The following is a 15752-nucleotide window of genomic DNA, read 5'->3' as shown; positions in this document are numbered from 1 at the left end:
TTGTAAAATACAGGATTTTTAGACATTTTGATGACGAATTAATGCAGGTAGGACAAAACAGTCGAGCGATGTTTATGGGGGGCGGGAACGGGGGCGCGTGGTGGTTGAGTCATGCTCCCCGGAAAATATATTGGAACAAAAACACCAATAACAATAGCTAGAGCAAACGTGCCTGCACTACCTTGAATCCGCGCCTGCGAATCCTCATATAGCCATATACAGCTGCTGCTGATATCAATGATGACGTGATTTGTAACACTATTTATCAGGACAATGGACTGTGGTGGATTAACCATCCCCATAAGCTGTAAATGGCGACACTAACATTTACTGTAGAACAGAAAATCGTTAGCGAATTAGCATATCGTGATTAAATATGCATAACTCACTGAGCTGCGAGGTCCTATCAGTTTGTATGTGTGTCCGTGCGTGTGGGTGTGCGTGCTTACTTAGATATATACATAACTGCATAATTACTATATATACAGTATGTATCTATGCATGCATACATACAACTGACATACATAGATACATTCATAGATACATACATACATGCACGCATGCATACATACATACATACACACACACACACACACACACACACACACATACATACATACATACATACATACATCCGTACATCCATCCATCCATACATACATCCTAAAATCCATCTATCTATCCATCCAACCATACATATATCCATATGTCCATCCATCTATGCACCCATCCATCCATGCAACACAAATAGAAAAAAAAACCTCTCACAAACACACAAAAGCATACACATGCATTTGCACACACAAATACACACACACACACGCACACAAAAAGACACACGCACGCAGGCACACATACATCTGGTATTTCATCTGAAATGATTACTGTTCAACTAAATTAAAACACAAAGGGCTATGCCTTTTACAACGTCAGCAGAAATGATTGTTTTAGTAATATCTTGCAGGTGGAATATAATTCATTACTTAAAATGAAATCGGTCAAATCAAGGTGAAATGTACAACCCATATTCATAACCTGTATTTTTTTATTGCACGCTTAGTACCAATACATTAATGGTCATTGTCATTTACACCTGAATCTACATGTGAATAAGTAAGCATACGCCTGCAACAGGTGTCCGAATGTCTCTATTTCCATAAAGCTGTACTTTGAAGACGCGTCCCTCTCTCTCACTCTCCCTCTCTGTTTTTCCATAACTCTCCCTCACTCACACAGCTTCCAGGACAATTACATTTTTACGTTCAGAATAATATCCGCTCCCTGAGGAATTCATTTCCAAGTTGTGTAGATCTTTGCCGGCAATTGTTCTATAATTTCAAGAACAGCGTGCCTTCCATAATCCAATTTCCAGCGTTTATGTATTCGTGATACAGTGCAGTCCAGGCTGCGATCGGCATTTGGGGAATATATAGTCGAGATATAGTCAATCTTGAAATTCATTCGAGCAATTGACACTGTGTAGCCAAGCGGCTTCGAGCGAGCGCTGCTAGTTGCGCGGAAGAAGCCTGCACGTTATTACACGTCACTTACATTTGCTCTACGAAACGCGAGTTAGTGAATTGAGAGACAATTCGTGGAAGTCTTTGATGTCGATCTTCCCGGGGAGACACGCCAGTATTTCGGCGTCCGCGGAAGGACACAGTAGTGTTTGATGTTTGTGTGTGTACAAAGAAAGGGATGTAAACAATATCGGTGGTAAGTAATAAAATAATTAATTATTTATTTGTCTTGATTAGATATATGTAGTTGGAGGGATTTTAATGGGTTTTAAAAAATATTTAATTTAATTTTAATTTAACTATTTTACGAATTTAACGTAATGATTTGATTAACTATTTTAACTGATTTAAACATGTTTCGTTTAAATAAATAACACTTAATACTGACTTTATATTACACGAACGCATGCACAAATACGCTCACACACCACACATCACACGTCACACATAATATACACAGACACATACACAAATGAATGAATAAACACACACACACACACACACACACACACACACACACACACACACACACACACACACACACACACATATATATATATATATATATATATATATATATATATATATATATATATATATATATTCACATACATATATAAAGTTTATGTGTACATGTCTATAAAAATAAAATATGTTTATATTGTTTTAGTATACAAGGCGTAACAGTACATTTGATTGTTATGTTCTTGCTGTTTTAAAGTACAACTACACCGTTACTGTTACGGATAGGGATAGGTCAACACTTTAAGGGTAGTTGGTGACGTCACAGCAATTTGCTTCCGGCTTTAAAAAAATAAAAAAAATAAAAATGTTTTATTTAACGACGCACTCAACACATTGTATTTACGGTTATATGACGTCAAACAGATGGTTAAGGAACACACAGATAATGAGTGAGGAAACCCGATGTCGCCACTTCATGAGCTACTCTTTTCCATTAGCTGCAAGGGATAGTTTATATGCACCATCCCACAGGCAGGGTAGTACCTACCACGGCCATTGATATACCAGTCGCGGTGCACTGGCTGGAACGAGAAATAGCCCAATGGGCCCACCGACGGGATCGATCCCAGACCGACCGCGCATCGATCGAGCACTGTACCACTGGGATACGACCCGCCCCGGCTTTTTAAAAGGCCTGCTACATGTAATACATTTCGTGGCTAATATATACTTGAACAATATACCACCAACAACAACAACAACAACAATATCAATAACAACACCAACAATAACAAGATAAAACATATACTAGTAGTTAAAACAGTTGGTTTAAAAGATAATTATATCATTCTTTGAATCGCTTCTCTTTCTTCAGCTATTTGAAAAAAATTATTTTAAATTTTTTATTATCTAAATATAGAGCTCTAGGCTGTATTGTCTTTTTTACTATTTTAATTAGTTGAAAATGCCACAGAATTTAAATTTCCCGGGGGACAACCCTCCATGGCATATTTAGAAACTTGACGCCTTGTTGCACCAAGCTCACCTCTTTCAAAGGATACAATGATGCACACAATATCAGTTTTGGAGCGTCACTTTCAAGGCAAACTCGGCTACGCTATCTAGAAAAATACTAGTATACTGGTGTTAAGAAAACTCCTTCTATACTGCTCACCGGCCTCAGTGGCGTCGTGGTTAGGCCATCGGTCTACAGGCTGGTAGGTACTGGGTTCAGATCCTAGTCGAGGCATGGGATTTTTAATCCAGATACCGACCCCAAACCCTGGTAAGTGCTCCGCAAGGCTCAGTGGGTAGGTGTAAACCATTTGCACCGACCAATGATCCATAACTGGTTCAACAAAGGCCATGGTTTGTGCTATCCTGCCTGTGGGAAGCGCAAATAAACGATCCCTTGCTGCCTGTCGTAAAATAGTAGCCTATGTGGCGACAGCGGGTTTCCTCTAAAACAATGCCAGAATGACCATATGTTTGACGTCCAATAGCCGATGATAAGATAAAAAATCAATGTGCTCTAGTGGCGTTGTTAAATAAAACAAACTTTACTTTTTTTCTATACTGCTCGACATCAGGAACAACATTCAAATACGCCAAGATTTTAAAATGAATACTAGGTGACAAATTTACAAGATTCAGTCTTTAACGTTAATGCTAACTAACTAGATGTGTATTTATGTATACGCATTGTAGAGTATTTATGTGTGGAACACGCTGTGAAATGATCGACAATCCAAATAAGCATATTCGTATTCGTATTCGTATTCGTATTAAAACGCAGGAAGGGCTGCGCAGCAGTTGAACTACAAAATGGATTGACACATTAGTGCCTGAAAATATACAAAAAAGAAAGAAAAAGAGGCTAATATCTTAATGTATTGTATACATGAACTATATAGATATACAGAAACCATAGAAGTGATATTGCTTAAAAAGTCATATTTTCACTGTATTTTATTTTGGAACACGTTTACGCTTCGTGGTCTACTTATTGAGGTCAGTGTGGTTTATCGCTTTCCAGTTTAATGATCATCAATGCAACTGGTCATATTTGAAAAAAAGGTTTGTAATTTAAACCATTGTACCTATAAAAAGGATATATGAAGTGCAATGACGATGGACTGTTTAAAACTGATTACGAGCGAAAGTTACAAGAACACATTGATTTATTAATCATCGGCTATTGGATGTCAAACATTTGCTAATTTTTACACATAGTCTTAGAGAGGAAACCCGCTACATTTTTCCATCAGTAGCATAGGACATGCACAGACAGGATAGGACATGCCACGGCCTTTGATATACCAGTCGCTAGAGCGAGAAATAGTCCAATGAGCGGGGACCGATCCCAGACCGACCGCGCATCAAGTGAGCGCTTTAACACTGGCCTGTGTCCCGCCCTTGCAAATTGATTGCATACGAAACTAAATAATGGTTAAACAATGTCCTGTCGATGAGACACACACACACACACACACACACACACACACACACACACACACACACACACACAAGCATACTCACACACACACACACAGGAAGACTAATCTCAACTGTATATATATTCATGATAAAATTAATTCGTTAAATAGACTCAAAATGAGACTAAATTTTACAATGCATTAAATGTTTTAACAGGACACACACACATGCACGCACGCACGCACGCACGCACGATGGCACGCATGCACACGCACACAGACAATAATTTTAAAGAAAACTAAAATACTATATTTGTTTCATTTGTTCCTGAGTATATAAAAACATTGATTTTTTCCCAAAATGTATTTTATTCAACGAGCTAAAAGGTCGCCACATTCCACCTGTTATCGACATCTCGACGTATAACTAAATTATGGCTACGTAGCTATAAATCATAAAACAAATAACTCCGTTCATAATTAGCTGCCGCTTTTTCTAGGTAGTACTAAACCAAATAACTTCCGGCTGGGTCAAAGTTCGAGGTGCACCCAACTTTTGATAGAGAAGTGAACACCACAAGTCCTGTGATTGGTTATAAATGTGAGTGTGTTGGTTGTAAAAAATAATAGTTTCATCTGGGTAAAAAAAATGTGCAATTTTATTTCATCTAGTACCAATGTGTCAAGTAGCCTTGTGCTTGAAACATGTATGGGGTACCTGTAAAAAAAAGTACTCGAATTTTGTGCGAAACTAGGGTAGTCATAGACGCTACCCGTTATCTCAGAAACGAGCAGCTTGACCCCCATTTTTTTCTGATTCACTTTAAGTGTAAGGGGTGGTAGTATTTATATCCGTGGCGTTTATGTCGGTTGATACGTTGCAGGTAGGAGTTTTAGCCACATATGTTACTATTGTCGTCTATGGGATTTGATTTGGTAGTATACACCCTATAGCACATATTCAGTGCATAATAAAAAATATTATGATTTTGTCACTTTATTTAATTAAACTATATTGGTTGATTAATTAGGCATCACTCGATCATGCAAGTTCACAATGACCTTGACCTTGACAATAATCTCTGTACATGGCTCAGAATGGAGTTTGAATCAAAGTTATCACTGAAGAAAAGTTGGTTTTGGCCTATAATTCGTACTCTAAAGATTTCAATAATTTCTTTTTACATGGTATTTGACTTGCCATATACAACTGCTCTTAAATATGGTATTATATATAGGCAACCTGAACTAAGATTTTAATAGCAATTTATTTTTATATTAAAAATAGCATGTGCCAATAGTGGGTTAATGTCTTTAGTTTCCATTAACATTGTTAATTTTTTATGTATGAAATTCTGAAAACTCAAATTTGTAAAGAAGTTGATTTTTATTGTCATTTTGACATATTTATAGGGTGCTAAGTTATATTTTAGACAAATTTGTAGTTTTATGCAAAATTTAAAGTAAATTTGAAGAAAAGCTTGACCAAAAACATAATTAAATTGTTGTCACTATTGTGCCTTCTGTTCTTATTTGTACATAACAATAAGGTTGTTAAACATATACTTAGATCTCCAGATCATTTTTTTTCCTTAATAATCACTTAGTTAGCTCTCATGAAAAGCATTTTGAGTTTATACTAGATTCAGAACCAATTTTTTTCAGATTTGATTATCTGCCTTGGATTAAGTTGATAATTTATTTTATTGTTAAAGCTGTATTACCTAATGTTACTAGCTAAATAAAATGCTGGATTACAGATTGTAGGAATACATCTAATGTACATATTGTATTCATCCGGATAAGAAAATAATGCAAGAAAATAGATGTTCGGGTAATTTTGTCATTTAAAAATAGTTTTTTTCAGTAATTAATCAAAAATAAATGTGTTAAAGCTGCATGATTATTCCAGATATCACAACTATTAAAACCTCCAACTACAGTAGGCTATAAATAAAATATAGTCAGGAATATTGGTGGCTGCCAATAGTTTTGATGGTTCATTATGAAAATCAGCATGGCCGATGGATTTGAAATTCCCACACCTGGTAACTTGAAGACACCCACACCCAGCATACAGGATTTCCGCCCAACACTAATGTACAGGACATTAAGTCATTACTTCATACAGGTACAGTCATGTTTGTGTTTCCTTCTTCAGACAGTGTAGTTTTTTAATACTGATATTTCTTTGATGTGCCTGTTAAGGTCTTCAAAATGTAGGGGCCAATCAAGTGCATGTGTTTTAATGGAATGCTTTAAAGGGGTAGAGGTACTCTGACTATCTTTGTTGTCTCTACATATATACCTGAGTACACACACCCAACTGAAAGTAAATATCTTCAGGAGTTTTATTTTAAAACATTTTGTTGTTTAATATGACATATTGCATTTGTACAAAACTGTGTGCAATATATAAGCCTTATGAGGTGTACATTATATTAGGTTGCACTGTAGAAACAACAGTTTCAGTGAGGTTGTCAGTTTATGTCAGAATACACCAGACCCTGGTTGTCATAAAGACACATAGCTGGACACTTTTTGAAAAATGTATGTTATCAGTATAGGTAGTACTAAACCAAATAACTTCCGGCTGGGTCAAAGTTCGAGGTGCACCCAACTTTTGATAGAGAAGTGAACACCACAAGTCCTGTGATTGGTTATAAATGTGAGTGTGTTGGTTGTAAAAAATAAGTTTCATCTGGGTAAAAAAAATGTGCAATTTTATTTCATCTAGTACCAATGTGTCAAGTAGCCTTGTGCTTGAAACATGTATGGGGTACCTGTAAAAAAAAGTACTCGAATTTTGTGCGAAACTAGGGTAGTCATAGACGCTACCCGTTATCTCAGAAACGAGCAGCTTGACCCCCATTTTTTTCTGATTCACTTTAAGTGTAAGGGGTGGTAGTATTTATATCCGTGGCGTTTATGTCGGTTGATACGTTGCAGGTAGGAGTTTTAGCCACATATGTTACTATTGTCGTCTATGGGATTTGATTTGGTAGTATACACCCTCTAGTTCCACCCAGTGCACTACGAATAATTATATCAACGGCCGTGGTATATGATATCCTGTATGTGCGATGATGCATATAAAAGAGCCCTCGCTGCTAATGGAAACAAAATGTAGCGGGTTTTCTTTCTAAGAGTGTATGAGACATAGCCCAGTGGTAAAGCATTCGCCTGATGCGCGCTTTCTAAGACTACATAGCCAATGATTAATAAATCAATGTGCTCTAGTGGTGTCGTTATATAAAACACATTTTAACTTTGTTAGGTTATGTTTAAAATGTTTGTAAATGGTAGCTTTAAAATAAGTATTACTTATACACGTATATGAATACCAAAATATGCTGATACAAATAACAAGCCCAGTATAAATTCAAAAAGTTATAAATACACAATTATACCTTTTTATTATTTATAAACTATTTTAAACTTTTTTTCTTTTTTTTTTATCAATGTTATATATTTTATATCATTTATTGAAAACCGTTTACAGCATCCACTTTTTGCGCCTGGACTGAAAGTTATTTCTATTAACGCATGTGCCATTTTGCAATGCCATTTGGTGTACATTAAAAAAATTAATGTATTGCTATAAATATATGTACCACATTTTGTGTCGCATACTGCAGTTCTAGAATAAAGGTTATTGCTATATAATACTTTCCATTTGTTACATCGCGTTTTATACCACCAGGATGAAGATTAATGCTATAATATATAATATGTGCCGTTTGGTCACGCCAAGGACGTAACTGACACACACGTACGCAAGCACTCGCGCACGCACTACAGACACAATATCATGCTACAGGGCCGACGTGTCTACTTTAGTCCACCTCAGTGCACTATGACTGATATATCAAATGTCGTGGCATGTGCTATCCTGTCTGTAGGATGGTGCATATAAATGATCCCTCGCTACTAATGAAAACAATGTAGCGGCTTTTATCTCTGTCAGTGTACAAATGACCATGTGTTTGACATCAAATAGCCTCTCTAAAACTATATGTCAAAATTACCAAATACTTAACACCCAATTGTCGATTATTAATTTATCAATATGCTCTAGTGGTATCGTTTTTTAACTTTGGTTTACAAGTTGAAAAGTGCAGCGTGCTAAATTTCAAGTTGACATTTGGAACGTGAGCAACTCGTGGACGAAAGAACCCCGTCAGAAAGAAAAGTGACAGCCACAAAATTTTATTGTGTTGTCTTGTTAAAGAGAGGGACAAAAATCTATAACAATTTTACACTTGTAAGAAGCACATCAATAATAGCTGTTTACCACGTGTTGCGTTAGATTGTTTGAACTGTGTACGCTTCAAATATAATAATCAGTTGTACAAATGGACTTAGGTTATATTGAACGAATGCATACAACAGCTGTACATTTATTACGCTTTTGGCCCCTCCTCACTGCCTCACCCATTGCGCTCAAAAATGGGATTTGTAGGTTTCTAGGAAACATATTGACGATTCGACATAGGATATATTTATTTTGTAACCTAGAACTAGTTTAATACAAATTATGTAATTTATTTTTATACAATCTTTAGATACGCTAAGTGCTAAGTACTTTTGGGGTAAAGAGTGAATAAGTGTGAGAGAGATGAAGGTGGTTAAAGAGAGGAGAGAGACAAACGGAGGTAGGGAGGGAGAGATAGTGAAGTAGAGAGAGAGAGACATAGAAAGAGAGTGAAAGTCAGATACAGAGAGAGAGAGAGAGAGAGAGAGAGAGAGAGAGAGAGAGAGAGAGAGAGAGAGAGAGAGAGAGAGAGAGAGAGAGAGAGAGAGAGAGAGAGAGAGAGAGAGTGGGACATGCACACATACAGAGAATTTATAATTGCAATTGACATATTTCGCCTGTCTCCCCCCCCCCCCCCCCCCCCAATGTGTTTGCTATAAATGACTACAAATTAATCGACTAAAAATGTAATCTTTGCATAATTAAGCATATCAAAATTGTAATATGCTGCCACTCAGCGTAAACAGTGATTTTGTGGAGATTTGGTGGTATAATGTATTTGGTGGTACAATGTATTTGGTGGTACAGTATATTTCCTTTGTCTGCTCTTTGTCAATATTGAGATGCAATTCATATTAAAACCGTGACGTCACGTGTTAACCTGTGGATCACCCTAATTTGATTTTGCAATAATATAAATTTATAAATAGTAGCAAATGAAACTACTGGCATATATTTGAAGGATAATCTTTACAATTTACAAAATAAAAAAATATAAAAATATTTTTGGTCATTATGGAACTTTGAAATTGTTCCTTTAATTAGCTGGTAAAGTTAAGTTGACCTGATGTCTAATGTTTTATCTGGTACTTAACCTACTCGGATTACAAACTTTACCTTGGATTTAACAATCGTACATGCTTAAGTTTAAGCAGTACTGAAAAATGCAATGGATATTATATTGATTTTCTACAGTAATTGACCACCACTAAACGGTGTATACAAATACATTTATAATTGGTAGTAACATCTGGATAAAATTAGTCTTGCTCCATTTAGCGTACTAAAGTGTGAAATGAAGCTGGAAAAACAGTGAATGAATGAATGAATGTTTAACAACATCCCAGCACGAAAAATATATTGGGTGTCAAACTATGGTAATGCAAACAAATAAAGTGATGATCAACATCAATATAAAAATTCAAGATTTAAATAAAAACTGTAAAGAACTGTACAAAAATACAAATATCACAGAGAGATACTGACGTTTACTCAAATTTTCAATTATATCTCGAAAAAAACATGTGCTGTGTTGGCCATTCTCAAAAAGAATGTTACACCCCTGCACCACGGTGAGGTCACCTGCACGCGCAGGGGTTGGAAAAACAGACACGCACATACGCACATGCACATAGGCCTACGCACATACCTTTATCCGGCAATCACTATATATATATATACTCTTCAAAAAAAGAAACGCAAAAGGGTACAAATGGGTTATAACTCCGATTTTATGTTTCCTACCGGTTCATGCTTTGTGAATATAAGGTCATTGCATGTCCCAAACACATTCCCACGGTTACATTCGATAAAACGCAGCTACTGTACAATAAAGTTCCAAAATGTGAATATTCGCAAAAACGCAGCCACGTGCAAACCATGTCACCACTGCAAGTGCGTTGTCTGCACGTGCAACATGAACACCGACAGTATAAAAGTGCAGGGTGTTCGCTTGCCTGGCCTCTGTATCTGGCCGACAGTTGACAATCTAGGACATGCCACGTCTCAGTGAACCGCAGAGAAACAATGCCATCGGCCGACTAGACGCAGGCGAATCCAGAACGGCCGTTGCCAGGGCATTCCATGTGTCCCCAAGCACCATCTCCAGACTGTGGGACCGTTACCAGCAACATGGATCAACACGTGACCTCCCTAGATCCGGTCGACCACGGGTCACTACCCCCGGCAGGACCGGTACATCCGGGTACGCCACCTTCGGGAACGATTGACTACTGCCACCTCCACAGCCGCAGCAATACCAGGTTTGCGCAGGATATCCGACCAGACCGTACGGAACCGCCTACGTGAGGTAGGAATTCGTGCCAGACGTCCAGTTCGAGGTGTCATCTTAACACCACAACACCGTCGACTCCGACTGCAGTGGTGCCAGATTCATCGACAATGGCCTCAACTGCGATGGAGACAGGTGTGGTTCAGTGACGAGTCCCGATTTCTGCTCCGACGTCATGATGGAAGATGTCGCGTGTATAGGCGTCGTGGTGAACGTTATGCGGCTAACTGCGTGCAGGAAGTGGACAGATTCGGCGGGGGTAGTGTCATGGTGTGGGCAGCCATCTCACACACTGGCAGAACTGACCTGGTCCACGTGCAGGGCAACCTGAATGCACAGGGCTACATTGACCAGATCCTCCGGCCACACATCGTTCCAGTTATGGCCAACGCCAACGCAGTGTTCCAACATGACAACGCCAGGCCTCACACAGCACGTCTCACAACGGCTTTCCTACAGAACAACAACATTAATGTCCTTCCTTGGCCATCGAAATCACCGGATTTGAACCCAATTGAGCATCTATAGGACGAGTTGGACCGACGCCTCCGACAGCGACAACCACAGCCCCAGACCCTGCCCGAGCTGGCAGCAGCCTTGCAGGCCGAGTGGGCCACCATCCCCCGGGACGTCATCCGTACTCTGGTTGCTCAATGGGCAGGCGGTGCCAGGCAGTTGTCAACACACGCGGAGGCCACACCCGGTATTGACTCCAGATGACCTTGACCTTGGTGGTGTGTCCTATCACTTACTCACAATGGACTAGAGTGAATTGTGAACAATCCTGCAACATTTGGTAATTATCGGACTCACCATTCAATAATTAAATCAATTCTCCAAATGTTACGACAATGTGGTTTTGCGTTTCTTCTTTTGAAGAGTATATTTATCATATAATATCTTACATGTCCAGTGCAATCAAAGTATGGGAATGGGAAACTCTATTAACGTGCCCCTATCCACGAAGGTTCAGGCACGCCCACCACGGATTTAGCCTCTGACTTAGCCAGTGACCAACTCCGGAGCGGGGGGGGGGGGGGGGGGGGGGCATTAAGTTTGAAGTGGGCAGGTTTTGGAATAAAGCCATTTAGTGCGGTCAAACGCGAGCGCGGACCGAATAGCAGACACTTCGCAAACTTGAAGTAACACCGAGTGGGAGCCGTGCTCTGATTGGCTGAATTTCGATTCCTCGGTGAAGCCTGGCAAATACCTAAGTCTACAAAGAGTAACTGCATCCAAAAACATGTCTGGACTCTAAAATTTGACCCAAAATAGTTAAGACTGCTCAGCCAAAAGGTTTTTAAGGTGATTTTGAGCAATTGATCGGGCGCCAAAATAAAATGCGTTAGACTACTTATAAAAAAAAATAAACTTAAGAATTTTGAACTCGATCGAAAACGTTTAAAGTCTAACTAGCCCAATAAAGGAGGTTGTTACCTGTCCTAAGTAAGGTTGACTAGGGGGAGGAGAGCCACACCCTCGTGTCCAGATGGGGGATCAGCTGGTGTATATCCGGCTTCGCTAGCAGTCTAGTGATCACAGGATACTGTTTGCTGAACACCTTCTTCATCAGGCGATGTATCGAAATGTTGTCCATTTCTGCGAACAGTAGAGCCTGGCTGTAGCGGTTGTCCAGATGGTGGGTAATACTCACAGCTGACCGCCCATCCTTGAAGGTCAATGGGTGCATCTCGTATTCGCCTTCACCGTCCGGGATGTCCTCGAAGTTCCGACATCGAGGCGCTGCCAAGAGACGTTTGGTGTCCGGCACGTCAACTACAACGCACTTGGAGTAGCGGCGATCAAGTTTCCCGTGCAGAGTCCAGGAGTCCATGGATTCGCCGGACTCTGCTCCTTCAGGTGGTGGCGGAGGTTGTTTTGGCGGTGTTCTGATCTTTGTGACCGCTGTCGCCGCTTCTGCCTTGCGCTTTCCAACAGCTCCTTGGCGGTCCGGGAGAGCCATTGATGACACCGGTAAAATTGGTGACACATCAATGTTCTCTAGATTAAGACATGGCGAAGTGTGAAGTCGAGTCGGAGTTCTAGTTATGGTAGACTCGTAGACTCGGGCCGCCTCCGAAGTAGCAGCTGGGCCGGTCGAGACTGGCTTCTCTTCCTTCTTCTTGGTCGAAACCGCAGGTAATGGCGAAGCAGAAGGAGCCGCTGCCGGTGGTTTAGCCACCGGGGTTGGGCCCCCCCCCCCCGAACCGTTCCTGGCGGGTTTCTCCTCTTCTTCCTTGTCCTCCTCTTCTTGGTTGGAACCGGGTCGCCGTACACCAAAGTCACGGTCGCCCGTGACCCGGTGTACGCGACGCGGTATTCCAGCAACACTCCATACGTTGTTATGAGCCCCCCCCCCCCCCCCCCAGGTGGGGGGGGGTTAACTCCAGAGAGCACGAACACAGGTCCTTCTAACCTTCGCAGGATAAAGCCAATATCTTAAGACAATAACCAGTTATTCCCTATATGACGGTCATCTGCCTATGACGTCACACGTGATAAACCCGGTCGGGGGCGATCAGCTGTGGTGCCCGTTTGTTGTACTCATGACCGCAGATCATAAATTGGCCGTCGACTGCAACCCAACGCCCTTGCAACGTCAGCTACTGACGTTCCCGCGTGCAACATGCCTCAGTGGTGCTATGCAGGTGCTATGGATCGGGTCACGTGGGCTGTGATGGGCTTAAAATGAGTGTAGACATTGCCATTACAATATTTATTCCTGAAAAATACCTGTTTTCAACACATTGACTTCAAATTCAAATTCAAATTCAAATTTTAGACTGTGAAGTTTTTAATTTGACTCAGTATACATATGCACACGCACACAAATAAAAACGCACATATAAAATCCTAACGCAACTCTAGACGTGCACAATAAACCAGTTCTCGATATAAACTAACAGCGTGCTATATTAGCATTTTACAGCTGTACAGTGTTAAACGCATAATCGCTTCATTACTAACCAGCGAATGTTTAGCCGATCCATATCTGCCTGAATGATTTGGCTTTGGGCCACATAATGGAGTTGGAATAATGTTTTATGAATGTTTATCTGTATCACAGCTGGATGATACAAACTCTATATATTTCTAACAATATTTCGTGCGACTAATCGCGAGCGCCCTAGGCGTGAAGCAACTCTAGGGGGGTCTGGGGGCATGCCCCCCCCCCCCCCCCCCCCGAAAAATGAAGGTCATTGTGGCTGTCTGAGAACATTATTTAGAGTAAAGTGTGGGGGACATCAGATATTCTGTCCCCTCTGTCCCCCACCAAATGACGCCCATGATTGTGTTATGCCAAGGCCGCCGGAACGATTGTGACATTGGGGCGGCGGACTAGCGATGTTGAGGGCCACAAAGTTGCCCAAATTTGCTAGGGGGGGTCCAGGGGCCTGCTCTCCCGGGAATTTTTTTTAATGTAGATACTGGAAAAAACCCCTATTTTAATGGCTTCTGGACATTATAAATAATATTTGATTGTGATAAAATGTGTTGCTATTTTATATATACTGAACAAAATAAGAAACTTCTGCTAACTTTGCTTGAACGTAACTTGATGAAAACAAACCGGGGGAATAATTGTTATATAAGCGTTTAAAGAGTGTTCCATGATGCATCGTTTGGTGCAAAAATCATGACCATAGGTTAACAGAAACTGGGAGAAATTTTGGCCAAGTGTGGTAGGGGTTAATAAAAAACCCACGCACTTAATAACGGGTATGACCACCTCTTGAATTGACCACTGCAGTGCATCGCAGGCGCATAGAATTGACTAAAGTGTTGATTTCTGCCTGTGGAATATTGTTCCATTCCTGAATGAGCTCTTGACGAAGTTCGTTGACGTTACTGGGTGGGTTGGGACGACGCCTCAATCGTCTGTCCAGACTATCCCAGACATGCGCGATGGGGTTGAGATCAGGACTTTTAGTGGGCCAGTCATCAATGAAATCAATGTTATTTGTCCTAAGAAAATTTACAGTGTCTCTAGCTGTATGAGAAGTGGCATTATCATGCTGAAAAATCGAGATGTTGGCGTTGTTATGGAACAGAGGAATGACGTGATGAGCGAGAATGTCATCGCGGTAACGTTGAGCATTTAAATTGCCATCAATGACGACTAGTGGTGAACGATAACCATGGGCAATGGCTGCCCAGACCATGATAGAACCCCCACCCCCGAAACGATCTCGTTCAAGAACACAACAGTCAGCATAGCGTTCATTTCTCTTACGGTAGACGCGCACCCTGCCATCACCACGTTGTAAAGAAAATCTGGATTCATCCGAAAAAAGAACGGTATTCCAGAGTCGCCGTAGCCAACGAGTGTGTACACGTGCCCAATTAAGACGATTTAGACGATGACGTTGCGTTAAAACGCATCCGACGCAAGGACGTCGTGAATGTAAACCGTTCTCCCGCAGACGATTACGAACAGTTTGCCCACTGATTCGGTTATTATGAAGCCCAGGTGTATTAGCAGCAGTAGCAGTGGCAGTTTGGAATCGATTGCGCAAATGCGTGTTCATGATATAGCGGTCTTGACCACGCGTTGTAACACGCGGACGTCCACGACGTGGAAAGTCGTTGGTGCTTCCTGTCGTTCGAAATCTTACGCGAAGATTTCGTATCGCTCGACTAGAACTCCCAACATGCCTTGCAACGTCTTCTGTCGACATGCCAGTATCAAGCATGCCAATCGCCCGTTCGCGTAAATTATTGGGTATTCTTGGCATACTAAAAATGCTACAATGTAAAAAACGTTTTTTTTTTCTTCAATACTACTA

The 15752-nt window shown here is 40.5% G+C and overlaps 1 protein-coding gene across 1 annotated transcript in view; it reads left to right on the top strand.

The window, feature by feature from the left end:
- Positions 1-1298: 1298 nt before the first annotated feature.
- LOC121378585 (glutamate receptor ionotropic, NMDA 2B-like) overlaps positions 1299-15752 on the top strand; it is a 149479-nt gene continuing 135025 nt past the window's right edge. The window contains 1 exon segment of the mRNA XM_041506832.1: positions 1299-1716. The gene's annotated coding sequence lies outside the window, so the exon portion shown is untranslated.

Source organism: Gigantopelta aegis, chromosome 8, assembly GCF_016097555.1.
Source record: "Gigantopelta aegis isolate Gae_Host chromosome 8, Gae_host_genome, whole genome shotgun sequence".
Classification (NCBI taxonomy): domain Eukaryota; kingdom Metazoa; phylum Mollusca; class Gastropoda; order Neomphalida; family Peltospiridae; genus Gigantopelta; species Gigantopelta aegis.
Note: the sequence above shows the minus strand (reverse complement) of the source record. Positions and strands in the feature narration are given on the sequence as shown.